At 51.3% G+C, this 27,627-nt stretch overlaps 1 protein-coding gene across 2 annotated transcripts in view; it reads right to left on the reverse strand.

The window, feature by feature from the left end:
- CTBP2 (C-terminal binding protein 2) overlaps positions 1-16,246 on the reverse strand; it is a gene marked incomplete at its 5' end in the record, with an annotated part of 161,083 nt that extends 144,837 nt beyond the window's left edge. The window contains one exon of one of the 2 annotated variants that reach the window (XM_082673405.1): positions 16,173-16,246. Of the gene's footprint in view, positions 1-7,640; positions 7,715-16,172 lie in introns of those variants that run through there. The other variant, XM_082673406.1, reaches the window with a different exon arrangement.
- Between the last annotated feature and the right edge of the window lie 11,381 nt (positions 16,247-27,627).

A 27,627-nucleotide genomic window follows, 5' to 3' on the forward strand; every position in this document is an offset into this window, starting at 1 on the left:
CTGCTAGGGCCCCAAAGGTTCCCACTTCTCATATTCAAGCACAGATGGAAACCTTTTAACATGTGGCCCCAAACACTTAGCTCTGTGCCACTCTGCCAGGTAAAGGTTAAGTAATGGCTATTTCTCTCACAATAAATGGCTTGGCACGCAACTCAAAAAGCACCTCCAAACTGCCCCCAGAAAGCAGTTACCCAAACCAGAAAGGGCAAATCCTCTCTGCCCAAGACCACAATTGCCAACCTCACATCAAGGGGCAGATGGAGACCCCTTAAATCCTCATCTGAGGACACCGTGCGTGGCCTTTCAAGTTCACCCTTCAACCAGCACAGGAAATGTGTCAAAGGCTCCCAACTCTTAAAATGGATGTATTAGGGCTTCCCTGGTGGCGCAGTGGTTGGGAGTCCGCCTGCCAATGCAGGGGACACGGGTTTGAGCCCTGCTCCGGGAAGATCCCACATGCCGCGGAGCAGCTAAGCCCATGAGCCACAGCTACTAAGCCTGCGCTCTAGAGCCCACGAGCCACAACTACAGAAGCCCGCGTGCCTAGAGCCCGTTCTCTGCAACAAGAGAAGCCACCACAACGAGAAGCCCGCGCACTACAATGAAGAGTAGCCCCCGCTCGCCACACCTAGAGAAAGGCCACGCACAGGAACGAAGACCCAATGCAGCCAAAACTTAAAAAAAAAAAAGATGCATCACCCTGCATGCCTCCCCGCTTTTAAATGTGCACACACACCCCCATCCCTAGAATTGGGTTATCTGAATAACACAGCCTTTCTTTAAGCAGCGTGGTGTCGGTGAAAAAGAACCTGTTCAGAGCCTGTGCCATCATTTATTAACTGTCAGCCCATCCATGTGGCTTGAGACCCGACTGCCGATTCCAACCACTGGGAAGTATCCACACTGCCTCGCTCTCTCCCGTAGAGGTTGTCACTAAAAAAATAAGCACGTGTATGACAAGGTGTTTCTACAAACAGAATAAAGGTAAGCTGTCCTCTAAATGGCAACATAAGCTACCAGCCTCACGGAAGCCTACTAATTAATAAATTCACCAATCAAGATAAAAAGGATTTGCCACCAGATGTGTTCACTTGCGTTTCTAAAACAGAAGGTGTCGTCCCCAAATCTGTTTGGCAACACGGATGAAATAATGCACAAGTGAGCTCCCGGGGGTAGATTCCATCCACCTACAGAGAGGTGAATGTGCCTTGCGCCGGTCTCTGCGCTCAAGGAGAAAGTCATCAACTCCACTGCACCCATCTTCGACTTTGATATACAAACCTTCCAAGTGTGCTTCACTGCGTGCGGTTCATAGTGGACTAAAGTACGATCTGTAAAAACAATCTCTCTCTTTGCCACTACGCTGTGACACGGCCCAGCCTCCTCTCAATGAGCACTGCTGCCTGGGGTCAAGGGAAAAAGTTAAATGTCGAGTGCATCCGAATACAGAACCAGCTCCAGTTTTAACGGGCACACACGAAATTTCCCTCAAGTCCCTAGGAATGTCGGGTGCTGGTTGAGGGGACAGAACCCCCGCCTTAAACCAAAAAATGAGACCGGGTCAGGCAGAAATCCAGATTTCCACTTTCAAATCTATTCATTCACATGGGGGAAGAGGATTCAAGTATAAAATCTTTCAATCACTGATCGTGCCAAATGCTCGATAACGAGACTCAAGTGTGTGGGTGTGTGGCGGGGAGTGGTTTGTTTTTAGAGAAAGACAGTCTGCGCGCTGTTGGCAGGCTCTGGGCTGGCTGCGCTGAGAACCACCCGGAGGAGCTTGCAAAAAATACAGGTGTTCTGGCCCCACCTGGAGCTTCTGCAATGGAACTTTGGGTGGAGCCCAGGAGACTGACTCCTGGCCAGGGGTGCCCTGGGGCTCCTCCACCTGCTCCACAGGCCACCCTGTCAAAGCACCTGGGCAGCCAGCCGGCCCTCCCTGGGAACTGTGTGAGTCACTCGTGTGGAAACCACCAAGCCCACAGCCAGCTTCTTGCCACTAAATGCACTAAGTATGTGTGCCCAACTCAGGGGTGAGTTGAAGGGTGCTAGCGCTCACCTGTTCCCTTCTGATACAACAGGGCACAAAGGACCTCTCTCCCTGCTCCTGGGAAGACCCTAATTCCAACTGTCTGTTCTCGAGGGATGTAGCAAGACACAGCGTGCACAGCTCGAGCAGGGCAGGGGCAGGCGGCACTTATTCTGTTACAACAGCACCACCGTAGCTACTGATGCTGCCAATAACAGTAACCAACAGCTAACATCTGAACACTTCCCACCTGCATCAGCCTCTTTACTGTGCACGTTTGCAAATGTGCAAATAGGACGTTCTGGCCCTTGACCTCTGAATGCCCTTGCATTCCACCACTAGCTGCCTCCCAAGGGCATTCTCAAGGATCATCTCGCTTTCCAAGTGAGATTTTTTAATGGTATGAATTAAACCCAAAGAAACTGCCGGTCCATGAAATGACCAGCCGCCCGGAAGGTGACAATCGGGTCCCTTCCACAGACTTCGGAAGGACACCTTCCCCAACACAGCCCCCAGCCCCACCTCACCATTTCATGCTCACCTGACCCTACGACTCGCATCTGGAGCCCACAGGCAGCAGGGAGCCGTGACATTGCCGGGGGGGCAGGGCTGGGGGTGGGGTGGGGTGTCACGTCCACACTTATGTGGTTGCCCAGGCCGTCCCTGGAAGTGAGTGAATGCCCCGGGAGGGGAAGATTTCCCAGGCCCAGATCGGGACATACAAACACCCATAGCACATCGGCCACCCAGCTGGACCCGGGCCAGTCACCAAAGCTGCTGCTAAGGGCCCACCGTGTGCCAGGAAGACAAACCCAACACACCGTTCTCTGGGAAGCAAGTTCACTGCCACAGAGGCCCCCACGGGTTAAGGGTGCTGGCTGTCCTCAGGCAAAGGAGGGCAGCACCCAACCCCTCGCTTTTTCTTCCTTCTCTGGGAAGGGAAAGTAGGTCTTAAATAGAAAGTAAATATTTTACTGGGCATTTCTCAGAGTGACCTAATACCGAGTCACATTCATTCCACAGTCTAAAAACAACCTCCTGAACGGTTTTCAGTTCATCACTTTGGCCCCAGGAACGGAGGAGAAGACGGGATGCTCCCTAACGGAGCCAGCCTCCACCCGCCCTTCCCAGTCCCTTCCCGGTGCCTTCCCGGTCCTGTGTGAGGCAGACTCAGGTCGTGTTTAAGAGCACCAGGATCTGGATCTCCCACCACAAACACTTCTCCCTGGGCCCCGCCCTCTTCACCTGGCACTTGCCCCGACTCCGTAAGACCCATCCATCGTTTAAGTGCAAAAGATAAAACCCCCCTTCCCTGGTGGACGCATTCGCCTAGGACAGGGCCCACTCACCATCTCTGTGACCAGCAAGTCCCATTTCCCAGCCTGCACAACCAAGGCAGTCAAGGCCCAGGGAGCACAAGGCCATCTGATGCCTCTTCCTCTGCTGGTGGGGACGTGTGTTATCTTGGGGGCAGGGCCGTCCCTCCTCGGGCCCAGCCTCAGCCCTGGCAAAGGAGGCAGACATTCACTGCCTTGGTGGGACCTCTCCCTCACCGTCAGAGTGAGTCCCCAGGTAACACTGAGGTCAGCCCAGTGCTCCAGGGTGGCCCAGAGAAAAGCTTTTGGATCTAAGCAGGAGCCTGACATGCCAAGTAATCACCAGGTTGCAAAACTCCCAGATACAAGCACGGCCAAAAATTGGTCCCTGCGCTGACCCTGCCCTCCTCCCCGCTAACAACAAGGCACCCAGACCCAGCTCCCACCAGCCGCTCTCCCTCCAAGACCCCCGCTTGCCCACGGCAGCTACAGAAGATGAAATAAATTAGGAAAAAACCCGTTACTCTCCCTTGCAGAGAAACCTTTTTAAGAACCAGAGTTACACTTGCAATGTGCATTTCTAGCGGTTCTGCTGAGCTCTGAGGGGCGTCTAAGCTCTTGCGTCGTCTGAGACACACATCAAGAGCACCACCCAAACAACTGTTAGTCACAGCCCCTCGCCCTTCCTGCCCCTGGGACACAGGAGACTCGAGTAAGGCAAGCTCACAGTTACCGCAAAGAAAACTCAAACCACTCTGAGCTGCTTTCTCTGCCCACTACTTGGAGCGCATCTGGCCAGTTTAGGGAAGGAGAAAATTATGCGCTGTTCAAAGCCCTCCTTAAATACTCAGGAAGACATCACTACAGATAGAATTCCAACGTTAATTCTGAAATCTCCTGGCTTTTGTCAGATGAAGCCACATTCTTAATCCCAGGCTTAGTTGAGAAATGAGAAGAAAGGATGTTTGCGTGTGGGGAAAAAAAAAAAAATCCTCAGCCCTGAGCGAAAAGCAGCAAACACCTTGGAGGAACAGGGAGAATAAACAGAACTCTGCACAAGGCCAAGGCCGAGAAAACTAGGGTCTCAGGAAACCTGGTGTACTCACCGTGGCACCAACAGGGCACGTGGGGGAAACCTATCAGATTTCCCTCGTGTCCTTCCGGAGGAACTCGGGATGCCAAGCCCAGGGGCATTTCTGCAGAGCCAGGGATCCCTAAACCCGGAAGAGGCCAGAGATACACACCTGCAGACCCAAAAAAGGTTCTGGGACCACCCACAAATCCTGGCTCTCGGCTGGCCAAGGCTAACAAAACTATAAGGGCCATGAGAACATTCCTGTGCTTAAATGCCTTCAGACCCGGCCACATCCACCCTCCAGGCAGAAGGGCCCCCATGGAAGCAGCTGCTTCTCCTTCTCGGGTCCCACCGAGCACCGCTGAGGCCTGAGAGGCACGAGCTGGCTAATCCTGGCGTGCCTTCACCTACCATGCACCACCCTTTCCCATGGGAAGTGAAGCAGAATGGAGACCCTGTTTGAAAACTGCAGGGGGGACTTAAAATAGGCAGAAGATAATCATGACCCAAGCTGGACCGGACTAATTGGTCAAAAGCTCCCGACCCCGCACCCCGCACCCCGCGCTCCGCGCTGCCCTCAACCTCCAGGAAACAGGGCAGAACCCAAAGCCTGAGACAGGGAGTCTGCAGTGTCCCCACCACCACCCAGGCCCGCTGGAGCCTTGGAGCACCAGCAAGAACTTCACGGATTTATTTCCCAAGCACACACGTGTCTGCAAGCACACACGTGTTCACGAAAGGAAGAGAAGCATGGTAAGGCAGGAGGATAATCTTGTAATTAAAGGAAAGCCTGTTTTTCAGGAAAATCTCCACCTCGCGGGGACCTTACCCTAAAGGAAGCCAAGGTCAGTCGGAGAGCTCCCACATCACCTGCTCCGGGTGCCTTTCAGGTGAGTTAATCACCCAGGCAGGGCCGGTCTCCAGATTTCAGGACACACCCAACTTTGTGCCATTCCCTTTCAATTCTCTGATAGCCTCTTTGAAAAGAAAGCTGTTCCTTTTGTCAGGGAGTATTAATTCAAATTCCTCTCCAAGGCCAGCACAAATGCAGGGCCGCAGCCCAAAGGAGGTTTACCCAGCAGAATCAAGTTTCTCGCTAGTTTTTACAGGAGTGGTGCAAACAGACTATTCCAATTAGGTGAAATCCTCACCATCTTCCCTGTCTCTTTTCCCAAATTCCCCCATGTTGAACACAGGAACCAACTCCCACTGTAAGATGTGCATAATGAATCCAGCTGGAAAGTGAGAAGCAGCCAGAGTGAGGGAGGGGAACGCCCCACCCACCTCCAGCCCCTCCCCCCAGTGAGGGGCACATGCTAGGACGGAGGGGGCTCACTTGAGAAGACTCCCACTGAGATCACTCACCCAGACCACAGACGTGTCGAGCACCTGGCTACTAAACCCAATTTTACCAGAAAAAAAACAAAAACAAAACAAAAAACCTGAACACTGTGAAAGCTAGCCACACGATCTCAGGGCATGTGTGTGTATGTGTGTGCTCATTCACACACATGTGTGTTTGCTGGGTGGGGCGGGGGGGGAGGTGCACATCAGAGACACCCAGATAGAGGCAAGGGAGGAAATGAGATCAGGAGGACAGAGGGGTCTCATTTGGCGAGCACAGCAAAGCCATCCCCAAATGTACTCAAGTCCCAATCAAAAGCCAAAAGCCTCAATCAATTACAGAGAAACCAGAGCCAGGTGGAATTGACTGCTGGCTCCCTTAGTTGCTGAACTCCATCCCCCCTCCCCCTGCCTCCCCCTCCCCCTGCCTCCCCCCTCCCCCTGCCTCCCCCTCCCCCTGCCTCCCCCTCCCCCTGCCTCCCCCCTCCCCCTGCCTCCCCCTCCCCCTGCCTCCCCCTCCCCCTGCCTCCCCCTCCCCCTGCCTCCCCCCTCCCCCCTGCCTCCCCCTCCCCTGCCTCCCCCTCCCCCCTGCCTCCCCCCTCCCCCGACGCTGTTTCTTGATTGGTGAAACAGCGACTATCACTTCTACCTCAAAGAGCCCGATCAATAGCACTGTGCCTAGCCCTTGAGGTCCTTCCGGGGTCTGGTCTTTGCCGGGACAGCGAGTCTGTGGTCCAGAGACAGAATTCTCCCTGTGCACCCAATGGGGCCCCCCATCTCCTGAGCCTGCCTCAGGCTTCAGATCAGGAGCCATGCTGTTCATTAACTCAGAAAGTGTAGTGAATTTAAAACAGGCCCGGTCCAGGAAACTATCTAGAAATCCTTCCTTAGCATTAGATTGTGAGATCCCAACAAAAGACCACTAATCAAAGAAGGAAATTAAAACAAGCCAGACTTCTCACAGTCCCATGTGATCCAGAAGCAACTCTGGGCCTGAGAAAGATACTTGTTTCTGAGAAGCCATCTGAATCCTGGGGAGAACATGCCAGATTCAGGGCAAGCCTGAACCCTCACCTCCCCTCTGCTCTCAGGGCAGCGGGGAGAGCGGCTCCTTCACCAGGGAATCCTGCCCGGTCCTCACTTCCAAGAGCCTGTTCGAATCCCAGCTCTACCACTTGGAGGGCAGGGAGGGCGATGGACAAGTCACCCAAGTGTCCCCTGTGCCTGACACCCCACCCACCTTGTTGTAAAGGTCAAATGCAACACAGGCCAAGCGTCCAGTGAGAGTGACAACGACTCTAAGTAAAGGATCAGTCAAGGGCAGTTACAGTGTTACTTTCACAAAAATAAAAGAACTACTTAAGTGGTCTGCGTGGACTTCTTGAGAATCAAATTTAAGTTTGCAAGGACAGAAAGAGCGCAACACACAGAAATTCCTCCACCGAGGATAAGAGGGGTGCAGGGTGGAAAAGCCCCGTTTCATCCTGGCTCTGCACTTACTGCCCCTGCAACCTCTAGTCACATGGCTCATCAGGCCCCACGCCCGGAGAAGCGCTGCAATGTGAGAAGGACGCAGGTTCTGAGGGAGGACGGGGTAGCCCTCGGAACCACCACCGCGCTATCGGTACTACGAGTAGCAGAGCCAGATTGGAAGGCTGCGGCAGAAACCGCGGCCTCAACGCCGCCCCTGCGACGGGATGCCAAGCCGACCAAGTCACAGCGATGGGGCCGTTTACCGCTTGTCGCACCTCTGCCACCATCGAACCTCCCTGTCCACTGGGGAGTGGGTTGTAGAGACAGGGACAACACGACTCAGGTTTAAGATCCCCGGAGCCCGCAATCGCTGGGATGGCTCGGGCACGGTCCAGTCAGGTACCTGGTTCTGCTCCGAGCCTCGCCGCGGGTTCGGGACCCACCTCGGTGTCCTGCGTCCTCTCGGGGCTCCTTCCACGTCCCGGCCGGGGGGACTGGGAGTGGCGCGGGCGAGCCCGCGGGTGGGCGGCGGCGAGGGGCGGGACCCCGCACAATGGGCTGCGGGAGGAAGGAGGAAGTGGGCACTGGTGGGGGTAAAGGCCATTTCTATCACCTCTCGACAAATTCCCAGCGGCGGGAAGCAGCTCCCTATTTACAAGTGAAAGGGCAAAGCGCGAGGGGAGGGGCGCTTCCGGCGGAGTCCGGTACAGCGCGGGGGATGGGGTGGGGGGGATAAGTACGCGAGCCTGCGGGGTCCAGCCGGGGGGCAGGGGAAGGAAAAGGCGGGCGGGGCCGCCAGGTAGGCGGCCTTCGGGGGCGGAGCCTCCAGGTGAGCCAGCCTGGAGGGGAGGAGCGGAGCCGCCAGGTTCGCGGGGCCCAGGGGTCAGGGGGACCTCACCTTCGGGCCTGGGGTCCTAGAATCCGGAACCCCAGACGCCAGGAGACCCGTCCTTATAGCAAGGCCCAGCACTCCGGCTGACGGGGCGCGTTCGGGGTAGTGCAGCCACAGACCACGCCCCCTCAGGTAGAGGGCAGCCAGGTAGGGCGGTTGGCCTTCACCCAGGCCCAACTTTGCCCTCCCCGCAGCAGAAGGTCGTGCAGGAGCCCGGAAGTCGCCCTGCGGTCAGTCTGGGCGGAACGTTGGGGTTCCCGGCGCCCGAGGCCCCCAAACTCGAGCTACAGAAACAGGAGGCGGAGACCAGCCTCTTTATGACTCGGGGGAGGCAATTCAATATTTCATCCTCGCATAAAATAGGAATTGCTCTATTTACCTAGCCAGCAGGAGCATCGTGAAGATTAACGACTGTGAAATGTTTTTAAGATCAAAAACATTGAGACTTTACTTATAGGCACTTACATGTGCATACTGATAACTGTACAGCAAAATATACTCTTTATTGATTGCCCTCCTGGAGCGACTTCTAGCCCATAAGCAGAAAGCACTGAGAAAAAAGATTCAGGTACATCTCTGTGTCCTCCTGAGATACTAAGGAATATGGGTAGAAACCGTGGCAGCCACACTGGACCTCCTGCTCCATCCAGGCCTGCAGTGGCAGCTGGAGGAATCAGCCAGCAATGCAGTCCACAGTTGAACGTCTGAAGAAGAGCCGGAAAGAAACTTAAAATATTTGTCACAACCCCTGGGAAGAAAACGCAGCATTCCCACCCCTCAGCTCAGCAGGCAGGTGCCCCCACGTGTGGGCCACCATCGGGTCTCTGCTGTTCGGAAAGCTCTGCCCTACCACCCCGGGGCCCAGTGGTCAGTCAAACTCAGCCAGTGCTAGGAGCCCAGGCAGCCCATCTGGCCTGGCAGCTCCAACAGCAAGGCCTCCGTGGTGTCACCAGCACCCTGTCCCTCCCAGCAAAGCAAGCCCACGTGACCGGGCAAGGCTGCTCCACTCCAGTCCCCGCAACCATTCTTGGACAGGGTTTTCAGAGCCCCTGAGAGCCCTCCCGGCTCGCTGCGGCTGCAGTCCAGGTGGGCAGGCCCGGAAGCTGCAACACCCTATGGGCTCCCCACCATCCAAAAGGATGTGCAGGCATGACCCCTACCCATTCCCCAGACCCACCTGGGCCTGATCAAGCAGAAACTTTATTTGCACTTCTAGACCCACCCCACTAAAGACATCCATCAGCAAAAGAATAAAGTCCCAGCCAGAGTTCATTCAGCAGGAAGGGTGCACAAACCGTCTCCTGGCCTCCACCCGCTACAGCAAAGGGACTTCACCTGCTGCTCCTCCAACCCCACACAGACACACACACCTGGTCAGCTACAATACCATCACTTCCAGGTTGGATTCAGGTCATTTTCACCTAACAAGTGATTCTTTGCTAGCCTCAACAGCTAGGCTTTAGGCTTTTTAAATTGCCATATACCTGGGGCGGGGGCGGGGGGAACAATCCCATCAGGCCAGAGGAGCTGACCTCTACGATCTCGGTCTACAGTTCCTTCCAAAGAAACTTCCTGGGATTCCATGACTCCATAATGAAGTTTTTGTTTGTCCTGTGCTGGAAGCCAGATTTCAGGCATGGCTGGAGCGCAGCAGTGAGTTTACAACCCCTTGGCCAGCCCCAGCGCTGCAGAAAAAGACCCACACATCATCCATGTGACGAATTCCTTAAAAAGGCCCTTCCAAGTTCCTGCCACAACCTGGGCTGGGATGAGACACAGAAACGTCGCCACTACTTCCAACCAAGCTTCAAGCCAGTTAATAGTGTCTTTCAAGTCATAATTAAAGATTTATTTTAATGCAAAAAGCAGGTTTCTGAGCACTTTTGAGAGGGAGAAAATCAACAATGTAAAGGAAGGTTTTCTTTGTGTTTTTATCTCACAAGCGGGATGAATTTTAAGAACCACACCGTTTTGTTGAAAAGCACTGCCTTCCCCCCTACCCCGGGACATTTCTGGACTCTCAGTGAACACCAACCAAAGGTGAGGCTGCCCACCAAGTTCAGGAAACAACAGCTATTCGGGATTAACATCCCCTAAACACCATCCGACCTTGGGGAGAATGCAGGCTCTGTTATTACCCAGGATAGAAGTCACAATTCTCCATAAAAGCAAAAGCATCATTTGCTCCAGGAATAAGAAAGAACCCAACCATTTTATCACAATTTTTGTGAATATTAAGCCACTCCTAGGCAACCATCTGTTAAATTTCGTTACAGAAACAGTTAAAGCAGATCATTTCTAAAACATTCACTCAAGGAGGAACTAGGCTAGATACAGATGGAAACATCAACTGGCCCCCAAAGTTCCAGGCAGAAGGGGCATCAGCCCCCAACAATGGGCCAGGGCTACACTGATCCCACTTCCTGGAGAGGCAAAAAAGAAAGTTCAACACGAGCGCCTGGCACTTTAGCAATAGAGTTTTGGCTCCACTTTGGAACCTCAGCTCCCCTGTGGAAGCAGGAAGCTTTGTGAATGGAGGAGGAAGATGCAATACAGAGGAGTTTTCAGAAATGGCAGCACCTGTGCAACAAAATACAAAAATCCAACACTCATTTTAGCCGCACTTTCCCTAACACCACAGACTAAAAACTACTTTAATGTGAGGGGAATAATAAAAATAAACACAACTGCTTCCTATGACTTCAGATGCCTCAGTTCCTGGTAAGTGTTGAATGTGATTTCTGAAAATTGCATTTCAGGGGCGGGGAAAAGTCTGCTTCGTTAACACGTTCTTAGAAGAACCCTACTATCTGCTTTTAGAATCTTTCCTCCAAAAAGCAGATCACTGAGAAGAAGAAGAACAAAGAGTTCCCCAGCAGTCCAGAAAAGACCACCTTCTAAGAAAAAGTCTGGAAAGGGAGCAGGCCGGTGGCCCCAATTGCCATGCCAGGCAAAGACGGATGATTGTGACTCTGGTTCCCATCCTGTCTGCAGCTCCTGAAGTTTCTGTGTTCTCCAGCAGTTAGAAGAATGAAGGCAAAACTGCCCCTTGGCTCCCATAGTCAACATTCCACACAAACAATGGCCTGGCTTGCTCCCTATTGTACATTCTGTATTCATTTGTGAATCCCATTTTTTTTTTTTTTTTTTTGCACAATGTGCAAAGCCCTTCTTTTCACTGGTGCGGTCCTGAAGGTCCAAGTGCAGCCATAATTTAGGCTTGAAATACTAATAATGATGATGGCTAAAAGCAAGCGACAGATGAAGCCCAAACATTAATTTGTGAAGATCATTAGAGTCACACAGACGGCTTTTGGATACTATCCATTAAATCATGATCAAAAGAAACACTGAACACCTTAAAAATGGTTCTGAAGTTTTTAGCAATTATTAAATGTAATTTTCCAAACCCAGAGATAGGTGTGTTTAAAAAAAAAAAAGAAAAAAAATACCCTTTCATAAGTCTTTGATACATACTCCATCAAACACAGACTTGAATAAAAATTAACTTCAAAAGATTGATTGGGGGGGAAGATTTGCATTTTTCCTTCTTTCCCAGGATGCTGTAACTTTAACCGCAGGAGTGTAAATTAGGACATGCTTACCAGCTGTAAGGGAGAAAACTGATACTGCCCAGGCAGTATAGCCTCTGAGAGCAGATCCATTCCAGCATTTTCATGTGCCTACTAAAAGTCTGCAGTAGTGGAAGTCCACACAAGCATTCCTTAGGTAGTGAAATGCAGGAACATTCTTGGGGAATAAGACACCCCGATATTTCAATACATGGTGTTAAGTACAAGAACTTTTATTTGAAGAGTCAAGCAAACTGCACTCCCATTTTTAAATTACTACAGAAATGTGTTCCACCCTCTGTAATTGAACTATCAGCCAGGTGGTGGAAATATTACAGGAGCTGTGCCCTGCTGAAAAGATAAATTTCCTTTCCCAATCACGTACTATATGAATATATATTTGTGGCCTGTATCAGGGACATGAGACACTTGGGCTGCTGCTTTTCACTGATAGAAAGATTAGTAACAGAGGGACCCAGGCTTGTACTCACATATGTTATGATGACAGCCCTTCTATATTAAAATGACAGTGGTAAAAAATGACAACTGGGGTGGCCATTCTGCTATTGCTGTAAACTCTTTAAATTTTTTCCATTTAGGGAAAGTGTTAAGTGCAAAGGGGATAACTTTGCCTTCAAAAATGATTCATGATGGAAGAGAATTGTTGGCAAATGGCGTTCTGGTGCTAGACCTCAGCGGGGCCGCCCTTTTGGTTTTGAGTCTCAAGGATTTCAAACGGTGCGAGTTATCCTGAACTCTCTTTGCTTTGGCATTTTAACAGTTGCCAGCAATAATATCCTTTCCCAATCCAGCGATGTGCTTGCTCGGTACCTATGTTACATACTCATCCTTCATTTACCTTGTCGCTAGCTACTCAGAACACTGAAAAAGTTGCAGGTTGATTTTGCAGCTTTGTTTGTTGTTGTTGTGGCTGTTTGTTTCACTTCGTCTCTCATTAAAACACTTTCAGGGCTTATGAATAGGATTTCTTTCTGGAGTTTTACAAGTCAAGAGTAAAGTTATTGATTATTCCCTGAAAGGGTAACTGATGGCTAGTTAATAATTATAAGAATAGCAAGTTTTCCTGTTTCGTCTTGTGTACACGACCAGATTAACAATGCCAGGGAAAGCAAACTCGACTCCACAGGAACAGGTGTGCCCTGAGTCTTAAAAGGCCAAAATATCTCACAAAGTATGTCACTGGTGTATTTTTACAATGCTAGTAGTGTTTGTTTTTAAGTAGCCAAACTTTTTTACTTTTTTAACTTTAAAGAGACACACTTTGCAAATATTTCTTCACCCAGTCAATGACTAACTGCCAGGCGTAAGCTGCAATTCGAGCCTGGCAAAGAAATACATTTTAGGGACAAAGAGATTTTTTTGCTGCTGTTGTTATTGTTTAAATCACAGTTAAGAAAAGGCAATTTGCCCTGCCCCTCCCCCAGGAGAACACCCAGTTCAGGATGTTCAAAGATCCCAAGTGAAATCCTAAATAACAGGGCTCTGAGCTCCAATCTGCAGAGCTACGCAGAGCACCCTCCACCTATAGCTTTATTAATGTACAGTCAGGAAGGAGGGAGGAAACATACCCCTTCGCTTTATCTTCCCAAACAGGAAAAAGAATTAAACCAAAAGGCACCATGTCAGGTCCAAAACAAGCTCCAAACCCAAGATTTGTAAATTCCCTCTAATAACTGCTTTCTACAGGGACAAACTGGGGTCCCCTACTCCTCGGGCACAGAAAACCAATCAGTGTCATAAATTCCCTTTGCCTTCAACCCTCACTCCCTTGAACAGGGGACAGAGTGGGGGGAGGGGGCGACCCAACATCAACACTTAACACTAAATCCCTCAATGCTCTACAGAAATATGCTGGCTTCTTTCCTTTGTTTGGTCCTGTTATACTTGATCGAGTGTGAACGATTAAACTGGTTTCATTAAAGGCAAGTGCATTCACAGCTAGCATCCAACTTCAATGGCAACTGGAAGCATATTTTGCAAGAAGGAGGGCCTGCTTTTTTGCTTGAAATCTACCATCTCATTAACTTTTCTTTGGGGGGGGGGGCAGTAGAAAGAGCACTAGGGGTTTTTACCAGAGAGTGTCAGAGCAGCCCAGAGATCTGATGCTAGACAAAAGGATATTTAGTGTTTCAACTCTGAGATACAGTCCCTCTTACTTAAAAAAGAGAAAAGAAATCCTGTTTCAATATTATATTAAAGCTGCTCTGAAAGTCTTTAATTAGCATTTTGAATATTGATTTATAATTGCTCTAAGAAGTATGCTTTGAAATCAAATGATTATGAAAACAAGATGCTTTAAAGCCCCATTACTTCAAAATGTAGAAAATTTATTTTAAAAAATCAAAACAGTGGAATTCTCCTAAGCACATGAAAACTAAAGTTCTACTTTGAGAACCCCAGAGGCAGAACAGCAGTCTCAGGTACTGAACACGGGGTAAATTTTATACTGCCTTTGAGCCCAAGCACCTAGCTAGCAGAGAAGAGTGTCTTCTCTGAAAGAGTAGTACCAGAGTTTGATATATTTCGCCAAAGTCGGGAGGCAGAATCACTTAGTAAACTAACCAAAATAAACGTCCCCTCCAAATTATCCATGTCAGATAAAAATATACCAGTCTCTACAATATCCAACAGAATTGCAAATAAGGCACTTAGCATTTTAAATTCCCAATGCATATTTATAGAATAGAATTCTCTTGTCTACCCTTCAAGCCACTCACGTCTGACTCTCTAAGAACTTAACCCGATCTCCAGTCTTTAAAAAAGAAAAAAGGGGGAATAATCCAGAAAGATATGTTTACCCCGGATAGGGCAAGTGAGCCCGGCATGACGACGCAGGCCACTGCCAGCAGACTCCACCGCAAGGACGCAGACCAAGCGGGAATTTCTACGAAAAATTCCTCCTTTCTCTTGTAAAATACTAAACCCGGGTGCCCTTGGAGCCAACTGCCGCTTGGGCCGCCTCCGGAAAAAGTATTTGAGGGCTGGGCGCACCACACACACTCGCGCGCACACGCAGACTCAGTGTCCGTGACCATCCGCGGCGGCGGAAAGCGAGCCACCGAAGGGAGTATGTGCGCGTGTGTGTCTCGCCGTGGCCAGTGGTGACCGCGCAGAGCTCCCCGGCCCGCGGCCTCCCGGCACCTGGGCGCTGCGTGGGCTGCGGACGACCGGCCACGCCGCGGACCTCCAGCTGGTGAAAGACCCTGCGCGCCCCGGCGCCCGCGCGCCTCTGCCCAACTTGCCCCGGGTCGTTGGGAAGAGCGCGAGGTAGAGAAAGAAAGGCGCTTCCCCTCGGCCGCGCGGGTCCGTCCGGCGCCGCGGAGGACAAGGAGGAAGAGGCGATCGCGGCCGCCCGGCTGCCTCTGCGCCGCGCCGAGTCCCCGCCGCCCGGGTCGCGCCCTCGCCAGACCCTCCTGCGAAACTTTTTCTTTTTGGTTCGCCCCACCCGAAAAGTGAGGCCAGGGCGGGGAAGGCGGGCGGGCCGGGTTCGCGGCGGCGGCGGCGGCGGCGCGTGAGGAGGAAGTGGTGCCGGCGGGAGCGCGGCCGGGCAGAGGAAATGCCCAGCCAGCTCGGCCCCCGCCCGCGCCCGCCGCCCGGCTCGCCCCAGGCCCCCGCCCCGCTGCGACTTTGGCGGGCCGAGCCCGCCGCGGCAGTGGTGGCGGCGGCGGCAGATGTGGCCCGGCTGCCCGGAGGAGCCAACAATGCGGGGCCGGCAAAACAAAAGGGTTCCACTTCGCTTCCTTTCCCGTCTTTCACTTGCGCTCCCGGGGCGCCGCGCGGGATCCCTTGCCAGCAGGGGCCGCTCCCCTGGGGACCCGGAGCCGCGCGCGCCCCGGTTTCCCAGCGGACCCCCCGCTCCCCTCCCCCGCCCCGCAGGCGCAAGGCCCCGCGCGCTCGGACTCCCGGTTCCGGGGGATCCGGCCGTATTGTCCCCGCGGCACGCCGCGCGCTCGGCCTGGGTCGCGGGCGGCCCCCGCGCGCGCACCCACCGGCCTCCGGGAACAGGAGCCGGGGGCGCCTAGGAAACCGTCGCCGAGACGCCGCCGCCGCCGCCGCTGCCCTCCGGACGCCGCCGTGCTCGGGGTTTCTTTTTTTTTTTTTTTTTTTTTTTGCCAGTCCTGATGGGAAGGAAGGTGACCGCCTACTTCGCATTCATCAACTCTCATCACAACAACAAAAATCCTGGCGCTAACGGCGGCCAGCGGGCACGATCGGCGGCGGGGGGCGGCAGGCAGGGACCCCAGGCCGGCGCCACTCCCGAGCGCCGAGCGGGGACACCGGGCCGGGGACGCAGACCAAAGATGTCCTCGGATGCCGGCTTGGTGTCCTTCGCCCTCCTCCTCCTCCCCCCCAGTGGCGCAGTGAGGCGCGGGCGCGGCGCCCCCGGCCCGCGGCCGCAGGTGAGGCGGGGGCGGCGGCGGTCCCAGCCCTCCCCCGGGGCCCCCCTTACCTCGTCCCGGGCCGCCGGCGTCCACGGCGAAGGGCGCCCACCCGGGAGGCGGCGGCAGCAGCGGCGGCGGCTCCCGCCCCTCCCACCCCACCCGGCGGCGGTGGCGGCGGTGGCGGCGGCTGTGCGGCCCCCCCTCAGCGCGGCATGGCTCCCGGCTCCGTCCCTCGCTCCTCCGGCCGCTGCCAGTTCTTCTGGGCCGCTCCCGGGCCACCTTAAAATGACACACGCACACAAGGACACACACACACAAAAACTTAATCTCTCCCCTCCCCTCCCCTCCCTCCCTCCCTCCCCTCCCTCCCTCCCCACTCCCCCTCCCCCTCCCTCCCCTCTCCCCTCCCCTCTCCCCTCCCTCCCCTCTCCCCCTCCCTCCCCACTACCCCCCTCCCTCCCCACTACCCTCCCTCCCCTCACCACTACCCTCCCTCCCTTCTCCCCTCCCCTCTCCCCTCTCCCCTCCCTTCACCCCTCCCTTCACCCCTCCCTCCCCTCCCCTCACCCCTCCCCTCTCCCTCCCTCCCCTCCCTCCTCTCTCCCCTCTCTGCCCTCCCTCCCCTCTCTCCCTCCCTTCCCCTCCTCCCCTCCCTTCCCCTTCTCCCCTCCCGTCCCGTCCCCTCCCCTTATCTCCGCTCCCCACCCTCCCCTCCCCTTCCCTTCCTCCTCCTCCCCCTGCCGCCGAGCCTCTTCCTACTTCCCCACCCACCCCACCCCCTTCCTCCGCCCACCCGGCTCCCGATCGTCTCCAGCCTGGTCCCGGCCCCGCGCCCGGCCGCAGGCAGGGGGCTGCGCTGGGGGTACCCGGCCCGCACACGCCCCGCGCCGCGCTCACCCCCAAGAGGATGCTAATTCCAACTTGGATCGGGGGAGGGAGCGTCCTGGAAGCCCAGCGCCTCCCGGCTATTTGCTCTTCTTTATTTGTTTTCTCCTCCGGGGAAGGAGGAGGAAAACGGAGAGAAAAGGAAAGGGAAAGAAGCGGCGCGGCCGCGTCTCCCGGTGGCCGCCGGCTGCGCAGGAGCGAGGCGGGAGGCGAGGTGAGGGTCGCAGCTCGCTCACTCCTCGCTCCTTTTTTTTTTTTTTTTTTTTTTTTTTGGGCAAAGGCGGGGTCTCTCTTTACAAACCAATGACACAACCCCACATGGGCCGGCCTCGCCCCCTACAGATACTCTTCACTACAAATCGCCTCTCTCGGGGGATTAGTGGCTCCGCGAAAGTGCACACAGGCGCGGCGGGCGGGCGAGTGGGCCGGGCGCGGCGGGCACTCCCCGGCCTGGCCCCTCCTGGGAGGCCCTAGCGAAGCGCTGGGGCCTCGCGGGCAGGGCTGGGGGTCCAGCTGCAGCGGCTGCGAATCTGGCCCTCCCTCCACCCTCCTTCCTCCTCCGCCCCTTCCACGTGGGGCCCCGGGCGGCCGGCCACGTGGGGGAACGCGAGTCCGCGCGGACCTCGGCACGGCGCCCCGGGGTGGCCCTGGCTCAGTGGGGCCCCCGCCAGGCCCGCGGCGCCGACCTGCCCCCTTCCTGGCCCCGCGGCTCCAACTTCCTCCCGGGCCCCTACGCCGGCCGCTTCTGTCTTCTCAGGCCCGTGGGGTCAGGCGCGGGCCGACCACAGGGGGCACTTGCGCTCCCCAAATCCGGATCCGGGAGACAGTGCCCGCGCCTGGCCCGAGGGGCGGAGATGGCCGTGGGTGCGCGCGGAGGGAGCCCTATGTGCTGGAACTTGCAGCGGTAGTGTTCCCTACCAGAAGCAAAACATTTTTTACACATTAAAAAAAAAAATGTTCCTTCCTCTTGCCTGAATCTCGTCGGGGCTATTTTTAAAGCCTTGCCTTGGGTGGGAGCTCCGGGCCTCGCGGGACGGAGGCGATCTGCGGCCGGGGGGCCCCCAGAGTCGGGGACCTGGACTTGCGCACAGCTCCGACGCCCCAAGGTTAGTGTCTGGACACCAAACCTGGAATCCAGGCGGAGCGCCGGCCGCAGCTAGACTAACTTCCATGCCCGTGACCCGCGGCGTTGGAACTCGGTCTGAAGGGAGCCAGCGGCTGCGGGCTGGGAGGGCTCTTCTCCCTGCTCCCCAGAAGCCCCCAAACTCTCATCTCACATCCCTGAGATCGGCCGCGCGTCCTCCGAGGGCCCCTGTGTGGGCTGAACAGAGCCCTTAGTCTCGATCTGCTTAAAAACCATGTTGAGATGTTACGAACTGGACTGAGGTGTTGAGCAGGAAAGGCGTGGGGAGGGGTGTGAGGTCCGGCCTTTGCAGGCCGCAGGGACTGCCATTCCCAGAGCCGAATCTCTGGGTTTGGCCTCCCACGTACCCGGAGTGCACCACACCCTGTGAATCAGAGGAAACAGGCTGGAGCCTGGGGGCCAGAGAAAGGACCACCAAATCTCTGAACCCTTTTCTGCATCCCAAGGAGCGCTGCTCTAGGCCTCTCGGTCTGTTAACGTTTTAAAAACTCCTACGCCGGCTCACAGCAGGAAGGAATGCGCACTGCTCGTTTGCTGAAGCGCGCCCAGGTCAGCCTGCGGGACTGGGGGCCCTGACTCCGGATGATCGCTTTATCATCCAACAGATTTTAAACCCCTACTGAAGACCTCCTAGAAGTGATGGCAGCGCGGGACTAGGCATTTAACACTCGCTAGTTCACAAAATTCGGTTGCTAAAATGTCCGAAGCTGGTTTTCTACTTGGCACTAATAGGCCCCGGCCAGGCCGGCTGAGTGGCTCTTGAGTGGCTTATGCGGTTCAGTTGAAAAACTGCCAGACTCGCGCTCTCAGTGACCTCCGTCTTCTGGCGACCCCGCATCTCCAGCTCTCGCCTCTCCCCAGCAAGTTTTGCCTCAAAGTCATGGCGCCTGAAATACTTCTCGGTTATACCCTGACCCCGCCCACCCCCAGGCTACTGAGGTACTATTATATGCTTTTCTCTGTTTCTTAGGCATTATGGTAACCATAAAGATTTTCTGCTTCCTTATTTCACAGATGATCTTTGGTTCTGAGCGGCCCTCTTTTCACCCAGAACACACTGAAAGTCAGCTGGCTTTTCCTATCACTTGTTCAACTTTCACGTCTACTATGAATTTGACCTTAGAAAATACTGTGTTCTTTGTTTTGAGAATGTTATTAAAAAAAAACAAAAAGTCATCCTCGGAGCCAAAAATTATTTCTCATATATTGCCCCCAACATGTGAGTTATTTCAAACTCCATTTTAAAATGAGCAAAGACTTGAATAGACATTTCTCAAAGGAAGATATACAAATGACCAACAAGCACAGGAGAAGATTTCCCTAATTATTAGGGAGATGTAAATCAATGCCACAGAAAGATACCACATCATGTCCATCGGGATGGCTATTATCAAAAAACAAAACAAAACAAAACCCAAAAAAACAGAAAAGAATAAGTGTTGGTAAGGATGTCAGAAATCAGAAAACGTGTGCATTGCTGGTGTAAATATAAATTGGTGCAGCCACTGTGGAAAACAGTTTCGTAGTTCCTCAAAAAGTAATGTAGAATTTACTATATGATCCAGCAATTCCAATTCTAGGTATATACACAGAATAATGGAAAGCAGAGTCTCAAGCAGGTATTTGTACACCAGTGTTCGTAACAACAGCCAAAAGGTGGAAATAACCCAAATATCTATCAAAGGATGAATGGATACACAAAATGTGGTCTATACACACAAGGGAATATTACTCAGCCTTTAAAAAGGAGAAATTCCAGCACATGCTAAACATGGACAAACCCTGAGGACATTATGCTAAGTGAAAGAAAAACAGAACCAAAAAGATAAATATAAGTTTCCACTCATATGAGGTATCTAAAATAAGCAAATTCATGGAGACAAATGAAAGAGATGACTAAGGGCAGGGAGGAAGGGAAAAAGGGAAGTTGTTTAATGGGCACAGAGTTTCTATTGGGAGTGACGAAAAAGTTCTGGAAATGGATGATGGTGATGGATTGCACAACAATTGTGAATGTGCTTAATGCCTCAGAACCATACACCTAAAAAGGGTGAATCTTATGCATATTTTACTGCAATATAAAAGAAATGGGGACTTCCCTGGTGGTCCAGTGGTTAAGACTGTGCGCTCCCAATGCAGGGGGCCCAGGTTCGATCCCTGGTCAGGGAACTAGATCCCACATGCCACAACTAAAAGAGCCCTCATGCTGCAACTAAAGATCCCGAGTGCCGCAACTAAGACCCGGCACAGCCACATAAATAAGTAAATGAATATTTAAAAAAATGTTGCAAAGTAGCTTTTGTCTCACAAACCTCTTAGTTTATACTTTCTACTATATATAAAGGTGGGGTTTTTTGTTTGTTGGTTGGTTTTGGGGTGTTTTTTGGCCGAGTCGCGCAGCATCTGGGATGTTAGTTCCCTGACCAGAGCACGGAGTCTTAACCACTGAACAGCCACGGAAGTCCCTAAAGGTATTTTTCAGTAAGGAAAAAAACATTAAGATAAAGACAAAACATTTTGTTTTAAATTATATTTCAGATAATTTATAGAATAAATACCTTTTACTAATTTTTATCTCTACCAGTTACCTTTATAGAATATAGTACTGAAATGCTAATTTTTCAGTACTCTCCATGCTTCCTCCCATCTAATCCTATTTAACTGGTCAGGTTCAATTTCTGGTGTCCCAACATGGATTTGGAAAGACACAAAAAAGAAGAGTCACAAAAATAATAATAGCGGTAACAAATGTTGGTCCATGACTCACTAGGGTGCCTGGCACTGGGCTAAGCCCTTGACATGCATCTTTAATCCTCATAGCAGCCGCTTAAGAGAGATGCTAGTATTATCCCCATTTTACAAATGAGAGAAAGTGAGGGTCAAAGACTTCATGTGACTTCCCCAAGGTCACACTGCTGGTGAGTGAGGAGCTGGGGTTGGTCCCCTATCTGCCTGATTCTGTTTACATACACATATCTTCATTATTAGTATAGATTCAGAAAAAGCGAAATTAGTTATTTTTAAAATGTATTTTTAGCTTCTCCTTATTTGAAAGTTTTTTCTTTCTTCGTTTGTTTAATAATAAGCCTTCAATCTAATCTTTAAAGGAAAAAAGTAAGGAAAGCCCCCCAAATAAATGTGCTGTCAGACACTGGTTAAAAAAATAACAACAAAGATGGGTATATGGCATGGTGGATTTTAAGGCTCTGAGGATCAATTTCAGAACAACAATCAAAAGCTGTGATAACAAAAGTAGAAAATAAATGGTTGCTGAGAATACGGGTTCCACATACTACTTTCATATCAAGGAAGAAGAAGTAATATAAAGAGTTCAAAAATGTTGCATCTAACACTGCTTTTGGGGGGGGGGTTGTTTTTGTTTTTGCCTTGTAAAAGATCTGTAGTCACTTTTTCCCTGATAATCTTGGTTAAATAGAAAAATCCAATCACCCAGAATACTTCATTTGTTCAGGTAATCTTGTTAATCAAGCTTCTGAAGTGGGAGGAGTTTGAAGTGTACACACTGCCCTGGGATGTACTGTAGAAGAGGCTTTTCCTTGATTCTGGGAACTCAGCTTACTTGCCTGGGAGCCTCCAGTCCGGCTTGACGTTGCCAATGAATGGCAACTTTGTGTCTTCTGGCTTGATTCTGTTTCTTCTGGGTTCACAGGTCTCCTTTGGCACCTCAAGTTCAAACTCCTTAGCAGAGTGATTTCTCCCCTTGTTCAAGGAGTCTCTCTCCTTTCTGGGTACATGAATTTGGGATTCGGATAAGGGGCATTTTCCCCCAACGCTGTGGGGGGAGGGGTCCTCTCTCCAGTGGCGGGGCCTGGCCCAGAGGAGCCCCTGTACTGCAGTATGGGAGCAAGTGTATAGCTCTCAGCACAGACAGGGCAGAGGCATTTTTCCTGTGGACTCAGCTGTTCCCTGCTGACCAAGCCTGGCGCAGCTGACCCTTTGAGATGCTGCTTTGTCCTCCATAGCACACATGACCCGCCCCAGCCCCTCCCACAGGGCCACCTTCCCCCATGGATGCACTGTACTTCTTAGCTTTCAGGTACTTTCTGTGTCCACCAAGAAGCCATGGGTTCCATCCAGGTCACACAGTGCGGCGGGAGCACCCCTCCCACAGGCCTTCAGTCCAGTCACTTGCCTCAGCACCACCTCCTCCCTCTACACACATGAGGGGAGGGGACAGGCAACAAGAGCTGGTCCAGATTCTTCCTCAGGGCATGGGAATTTCTGTCATTTCTGCTCTGTTCCGTTTATAAATACACACATACGTACATGGCATCTTTCCTGAGGATTTGAGGGTTTGCTTTTTCACAGATAATTAAAAAGTGTAAACCACCATGATTCCTTGTCGCCTGGCTCGTAGGAAGCTCAAAGTCAAATGTTGAGTCCAAGGATGCCAACCAGCCTATTGTGTTCCAGGAAGCAACCTTTTCCTTCCTCCGTGAAAAGTGATTGTGAACTTGCTCCGAGAGAGGACTGGTTTGTGTTGTTTGAGAGGGCATAGTAAGTATTTTCAAACAATTTTATATGTGGACAGCAAAATACCAGTTGTTTGATAGTATTTTCCATGACAGATATGATGGAAAATGGAGCTCAATAAAATTTTTTTTGCTTGATGATGATGCGCTGATGACACAGGATCGCTTCCTGGATTTGGAGAAACCCGTCTGAGAAACTGTTGGAAGAAGTTTCTGATTCCCATGTTGACTTTTTGATTAACTGTAGGGTTGTATATATGTTCTTACTATAACCACCTAAAATATTTTTTTGGAAGTTGGTGGGAAATTATTAATAAATACCACAAAAGCCCCAACGATATCAACGTCCCTGACTTGGGGCAAGGGACTTTTTCTTTGGAGAGAATTGCACGAATTGCCCTCAATAGCGGTTATCACATTTTGTAACACGAAATTACCTGACGGTTTGATCCATTTTGTAGGCCCTGGACTGTAAGAGGTGCTTGGTTAAATACTTCTTGGATGAATGAATGAATCACTCCATGAATATATTTCAAGAGATCTGAGCTGGGGCTTCCCTGGTGGCGCAGTGGTTAAGAATCTGCCTGCCAATGCAGGGGAGAGGGGTTCAAGCCCTGGTCGGGGAAGATCCCACATGCCTTGGAGCAACTAAGCCCATGCGCCACAACTCCTGAGCCTGCGTGCCACAAGTACTGAAGCCCGCGCTCTAGAGCCCGTGCTCTGCAACAAGAGAAGCCACTTGCAATGAGAAGTTAGAGCACCACAACGAAGAGTAGCCCCCGCTCGCCACAACTAGAGAAAGCCCGCGCGCAGCAACGAAGACCCAACGCAGCCAAAAATAAATTAATTAATTAATTAATTTAAAAAAAAAGAGAGAGATCCAAGCTGTGCAGAAGTCATATATGTAAACTGGCAAAGAGAATAAAGTAATTTTAAATTGAACATAGTATTAGTATAAGGGAGGTAGGATTGGGGGTTATCTTCAAAGGTTTTTTATCTTCATTCTGTTATATTATTTTTATAACTTAAAAAAGTAAAGGGGAGTGGGGGGAGGCTCAAGAGGGAGGGGATATATGTATACATATAGCTGATTCACTTGGTTGTACAGCTGAAACGAACACAACATTGTAAACCAATTATACTCCAATAAAGATGTAAAAAAAAAAAAAAAGGAAAGGGGCAAAAGGAAATGATGTGTGCAACAAACAGTTCAGAAAAAGTAATGTGTAGATAAAGCAAATGTGCCAAATGTTAAAAACTGGTGAATCAGGGCGATGTTTGTATGCACTTATCTGTGCATTTAAGAATTATTTCAAAATAAAAAGTTTTTTAAAAAGTGGAAAAAATGGAATCCATAGCTGCAGTGTGAAGTGCTGAGTCTGAAAGGCACTTATTTTCTCCCGTTTAGCAGCCTTTCAACAGGAAGGCATAACTCCTTCCCTGCTTCGTACCTCCCTGAGAGCAGCTTTGATGTCTCTGGAACCCGGGGCCTATAAAAGGCCCCCAGGACTGACCCACTGCTGGAGGGCGGCAGCTTCCGCCCTGCCTTAATCAAAGACTTCTAACTAAGGGCCTTACTTCTCCCCTCCCTATCTCTCTCCTGTTTCATTTCTAGGAACCCAGGAACCAACGGTTATAGAAAAAAAGATAGTGGCCCTAGATAATAGTGGGTTCTTTTATTGTAACTGTTTTGTGCAATAAAATGGACTAGTCGTGTGCACTTGAGTATTTCAAGGGTCTGTGCGGCGAGAGTTGCTGGGAGTTGGACTTGACGGTATTGTCACTCGCCTGTCTCTGTTGCTCAGAGCTCAGCTCACTTCAGAACCACATTATCGGAAGCTCTCAGTCGCTGTCCTGAATGGAGGTGGGAATTTTGCCGTGCTATTTTGTGGAAGAGCTGTGCTCGTTGCGGCTATAATATAATCATGATGTGATTCGTAATTAATTCTAATCAGCAAGTACACTTTTGTCTTTGCAGATGCTGTGGCCTTTTTCAAACACGTGTTAAAACTCCTATGCTCACGCCCTATGCAGTGAGGGGTACCAGTCGAAGTGGTTGAAGCTCTCAGTTTCAGGATTTAATTGGCATTTGGGCTTAAGCCCATCACTTTTATTTTTTAGTTAAACACACACACACACACACACACACACACACACACACACACACACACACACACACACACACACACACACACACACACACACACACACACACTGCCTGAATCCTTTGAAAAACAGTGACGCCAGTCCTAGGAAAACAAAAACAAGCGTGCTGACCATGCAACTGAGTGAATCTGTAGTGTAACATACGGAGGAAATAAACAAACATACTGAGGTACTACTACTCTACGAACATTGAAGGACGGCCTGCTCCGTGCCTGGTCTGGGCTGAACCCTTGGTACGAGATTAGCCTGAGCTGGTTGCTACCTCCCAGGAGAGAGGATCACAGGGAAACTGCACTGGCACATGTATTAGGTCATTCAATCCTCACCATAATTCGAGGTAGGGAGTAAACCCCCCAGTTGTCTGTGAGACAATGAAGGGGGATTAGGTGCAGAGCCAGCTCCACAGGCTGCAAGCCCTGTAGTCACACAGGCCCCACAACCAGAAGGGCCCCATGCTTGGTTTCGTGCTCTGCAGTTGCTGTCTTGAAATTCTGAACAATTTGAACAAGGACCTTGCATCTTCATTTTGCACTGGGCCTGACAGATTAGCAGTTGGCCCTATTTAAGAGTCGCTCAGCCAGCAAGTGGCAGACCTAGAATGCAGGGCAGTTCTTCAAACCTCCAAGTTCACTGTACTTCAGTTACTTTGGGAAAATGATTAAAATACTAGATAAAACATGCCCAATCCTTGTAGTGGAACACAGAATGGGGAAGCCTAGGATTCTCTATTAGTGGTCCATGGAGTCAAACTGAGTCAACATGAGTCTAAAAAGTCCCCTGGCCTCTTATGAGGACACCTCCTCACATGTCCAGCCCGGGGACCTACTCTTGGAATGTTAATTTTAATGTTAGTTTTCCTGTGACCTGCAGTCCTCCAGATGTGTTAGCAATCATGACCAACAGCAGAGTCATACAGGCCACTGACGTTACTCAGCCCACAGTCCACAGTGGGGCATGGTGAAGCAGCTGCTGAGAGTGGCCGAGAGGGGATGGAGACTGGGGGTGGCCAGCCCCCTGGAATTGTTGCACGCAGGGAAAGGAGTGCTATCATCAAAGGGTGCGTTACTCAGCTCCAACTAGAACCGGGTTTACAGTCTAAAGCTTGTCATGCAGCCTGCAGTTCCATCACCTGCAAAATATCCTAAAAATGGAACTGATTTCAGTGAGTTCCTCCTTCCTGGGGAACTCTGTACTTAAAAAAAAAAAATCATGCATCCCTGAAAATCTACAAATAAGGCCCATATTCATCAGGTCAGCTGGCCAGGGGAGCCCAGGTTTGCCAGTACTCACCATTCATGGCGCACTCACTTGTCCCAGGAAAGCATCATTATTTCACGTTAGCTAGGGCGGCCCTTGCATTTCAGACGAGGATGCTGAGGCTGCAGATTAGGGTCACTTGCCAAAGCCTTTCAGCAGACAGGCCGGGGAGCCCAGGATGAAACTGCAGGTCTGAGGGCCTCCCAGGCTCTCCCTAGCTCTGCTGTCTGCCCGCCCAGTGCTCACCAGGATGTGGACAGGTGAGTGCATCCGGCCCCCAGGTCTGTGCATCTCTGGAGACTTGCCCTCACATTTAATTTGTGCCAGGAAGAAACAAAGCAGTGGTCTGCTAGTTTTTCTCCCCAGCTCCAACTTTTCATTTCAAGATTGTTCAACTCTATAGAAAAGTTGATTTAATAGTACAATGAAGGGGACTTCCCTGGTGGTCCAGTGGTAAAGAATCTGCCTTCCAATGCAGGTGATGTGGGTTCGATCCCTCGTCAGGGAAATAAGATCCCACATGCCACAGGGCAACTAAACCTGTGCGCCACAACTACTGAGCTTGTGCGCCTCAACTGGAGAGCCTGTGTGCCACAACTACAGAGCCCACGTGCCACATGTACAGAGCCCACGCGCCCTGGGGCCCACACACCGCAACTAGAGAGAAGCCCGTGCACCGCAACAAAAGACCCAATGCAGCCAAAAAAATAATAATAATAAATAAATAAATAAATAAAATAAAATAGTACGGTGAGGGACTTCCCTGGTGGTCCAGTGGTTAAGACTTCGCACTTCCAGTGCAAGGGGTGTGGGTTTGATCCCTGGTCAGGGAGCTAAGATCTCACATGCCTTGCAGCGTGACCAAGAAAAAAAAAACTTAGTACAATGAATATACACAGGCCCACCACCTGTAATATTAGTACAATTTGTTCACATTTTGTCACATTTGCTTTTGCTCTCTTCTTCTATCGTAGATACTTTTTTTTCTTGAACCATTTGAGAGTCAGCTGCAGACATCCTGATGTTTCCTCCCTAAATACTTCAGCATGCGTCTCCCTAGAAGAAAGATCTTCTACTACAAAACCCTAATATTTTATCACACCTATGAATATTAACCATATCTCGATACAAGGGCTGCCAGTTCAGTGCTGTTCAGTGTGTGGTCAGTCCACTGGGGTCAACCTGCAGACTATTTGTTATAGGTCAGGAACAAGCTACATACCAAAAGTGAGAGCAAGCTTTTAGAAACTTTCATAGTAATGTGACAGGGTCATTTTAGATCTCTTAAGTTTAATAATCAAAAATCTGGGCTTACATTTTTGTATATTTTAATTTTATTTTGCAAGAAATTCACTTTTAGGGCTCCCCTGGTGGCGCAGTGGTTAAGAATCCGCCTGCCAATGCAGGGGACACGGGTTTGTGCCCTGGTCCGGGAAGATCCCACATGCCGCGGAGCAACTAAGCCCGTGCGCCACAACTACTGAAGCCCACATGCCTAGCGACCGTGCTCCGCAACAAGAGAAGCCACCGCAATGAGAAGCCCGCACACCGCAAGGAAGAGTAGCCCCTGCTCACCGC

The sequence above is a fragment of the Grampus griseus genome (genome assembly GCF_964374135.1).
Source record: "Grampus griseus genome assembly, chromosome: 16".
NCBI lineage: Eukaryota > Metazoa > Chordata > Mammalia > Artiodactyla > Delphinidae > Grampus > Grampus griseus.